Here is a 3,066-nt window from a genome sequence, read left to right as displayed (position 1 = left end):
CTTCCAGTGCATCCTGCATGCCACAGAACAGCTGTTCCTCGGCATGAAGGAGGTGCTGGGAGGGAGGAGAAGAAGTGGAGACAAAGCACGCTCAGGGTGTGTGTGGAAAGAAGTTGGGCAGAGGTGGAGCGGGGGCAGGAAGAGGTGGGGCCTTGGAGGAAGGGTTGGAGTGGGGGCAGAGCTTGGGGCTGAGTTGAGGGAAAGGGCTGAGGGTCCAGGAAAAATTGTAAATCAAAATGGGAGTTCTTGGGTTGCTATAGTTTGAGAACCGCTGCTCTAGAACATTTTAGAAACTTGCAAATAAACCAACCTACCTTTTTGGTCCATTAAAATTAATTTGTTCCTTCTCAGATATTGACACTCTTCAAGTATTTGCAGCTGGCTAGCATATCCAACTTATTTGCTGCTTGGCCACAACAAGCATATTTTGCTCTTTTAGGATGGAATTTTGGCCCCTAACTCCCTTAGACTCCTTTGAGAATTCCTCAGTTTCTTCATTCTCTCACATATTTTGTTTGGCCTTCTTTGAATTCCCTTAAGTTAGTAAGTTGTACCACTAATGTTGACAGAGAGTGTCACTAGATCAAGAAGTTTTGTCCAAGTTTGTTTGAAGTCATTACTTTACATGTATGCACATAGGCCCCAGACCAGCAAGGCACTTAAGCACATGCTCAATTTTAAGCATGTGAAAAGTCCCATTGAAATCAATGGGACTATTCACATGTTGAAAGTGAAGTAGGTCACATGCATCCGACAAAGTGGGTATTCACCCACGAAAGCTCATGCTCCAATACGTCTGGTAGTCTATAACGTGCCAAAGGACCCTTTGCTATTTTTAGGTCTTAATTGTTCTTCTGGATTGGAGCTAACTGATTATGATTAAAGAGTTCCAACTCATTGTGCAATATGAAAGTGACCCAATACTCAATCATTTACATTTTAGAAAAGAAGGTTTTGTGTACACTGGAGAAAGCTATTTCAGTGCTTATCTTTAGAAGTGTTTGAAATATGGAAGATAGAGGTTACTATGAATTCACTGCCAGATATTTTCATCTTGATTGATAAATCCCTGCATTTAATTGAAATCCAGTGGTGATTTGCATGATTAATGTTTTATGCTTGCAAAAAATATTTAAGCCCAGATCCTCGAAGGTATTTAGGCATTAGATGTCTTTGAACACCCAGGAATTAGTGGACCCACATCCTAAATGATGCGGGCCAAAATTCTATTCTTTGATACAGAGACAACTCCCATTGAATTGAAAAGGCATTACACCTTTGTTTTTTAGAGAACAGGCTTCATGACTGTCTCCTTTACATGGGTATAAATCAAAAGTAAATTCACTGAAGTCAGTAGAGTTACTCCAGTGTAAACGGCTGTGAGAAAAGAATCACGCTTGAGATTCCTGCTGTGTGTGTAGTAGGAAAGAACCAGGCTTGTACATTAGTAATGACCAAATCTCAAAAGGGATTGAGGCCCAGTTCAGATATGCATCCAACTGTAGAGGTGTGAAATAACCAGCCATCTGTGATATGGTAACCTTGCAATATGTGGTTTCTCATAAAGTTTATAGTATTTCCTGCTGCAGAATTACCCTTTCACGAGTTATTTGTGTACTTCTGCTTCTTGCTGAAAGAAGGAACTGCAGTGGTGTGTGAAAATTGAATTAAAGAGAATTAAGTAGAATCTTTTTTGAATTTCAGAAATGGTTCAAGTGCAGTTTGACTTATGGATAAAGAGTCAGATTGGTTCTTATTACAACAAAGCAGTTGTCTATTTTTATTAGAAACCAGCTGGCTGAATCTTAGCTTGCCTATGCTCTAAACTAATGTCAGTCCAGTTTTTGTATGAAAAAGACAGAATGTAATGTCTACTTCAAAGCAACATTCTGATCTCATTTAAAGTAATGTAATTCCACACACTTCAATAGTTACATTATTGTAAACAGTAGCAAAACTAGATCCTTGGCGCCAAATTCTTTGCTGATGTAACGCCATTGACTTCACCAGCGGAGAATTTGGCCCTTGGTTTCTAGTAACTAACTTGTGTTCTAACATTTTAAGACTTATTAATATCCCACCCCCAAGTTAGTATCACCTAATGCTGTAGGTTCCTTTCATATCTCACAAGCTAAACTTGTCCATATTTGACTAGCTCTTGAAAACCTAGGAAGTGATACTGGTGATTCAGTAGGTGGCATTGTTCCTTCTAAATCAGTAATAAACTAATGCCCTGGAATGGTGTTAATGTCACTCTTCTGCTGGAGGTGCTATCTTCTGCAAGAGACATAAATCTGAGGTTCTGACCTCTCATAGACATTTAAGATCTTCAAGCATTTATTAATCAGAACATCAGTGGTTAACTCCGAGTTCCTAGACAAACTCCAACTTGCTTAATAACATTCTGCCAACCTACATGTCCCTCCCAGTTTGATCTGAATAAGATATTCTGCATTTCCTACCCAAAACTAGTCTACTTTTGCTGCATGGTGTTAAACTGTGCAACATTTTGTCTCAGATGCCACAGGTTGCTTTGTAGCAATATACACGTATATTTACTATTGTGTAAATACAATGCAGAGAGATGGTTAAGAAAGGATCGGATAAACGGGTTTCACCTTCTAGTCAATAATTTGTTTTTTTAACTCAGTCATGACTACATTTTCATATGAAACTATCATGGAGCCAAGTGAACACATATGGCCAGATTTTCACTATTTCTCTGTCAGGTGATGTCAATGGAGCTATGCCCGTTTGCACCAGCTGAGAATGTGGCTCATAGCTTGCCTGATATTTATAACATTTTAATGTTATAAATATCATGGACATTTTAGCAATAGTTTCTAAAACAAGGTAGAGGGAAACATTACTGATAATATATGGGAACAGCGCAATGTGTTGGATACCAAGGATGGCTGCCACACCCTGTTGGCCAATACAGGAATAACTGCTATCAGCATACACCAGCTTCGAATTGTGTGGCTCTAAAAATGACTGCATTTGCTGATGTCAACTATTTTTACCTCCATGCTGTTGAGGATGCCACTCCACATACTCTGGCAGAAG

This window comes from Chelonoidis abingdonii, chromosome 1 (genome assembly GCF_003597395.2).
Source record: "Chelonoidis abingdonii isolate Lonesome George chromosome 1, CheloAbing_2.0, whole genome shotgun sequence".
In the NCBI taxonomy this organism is placed as follows: domain Eukaryota; kingdom Metazoa; phylum Chordata; order Testudines; family Testudinidae; genus Chelonoidis; species Chelonoidis abingdonii.
The sequence above is the reverse complement of the archived record's forward strand: the minus strand, read 5'-3'. Positions refer to the sequence as shown.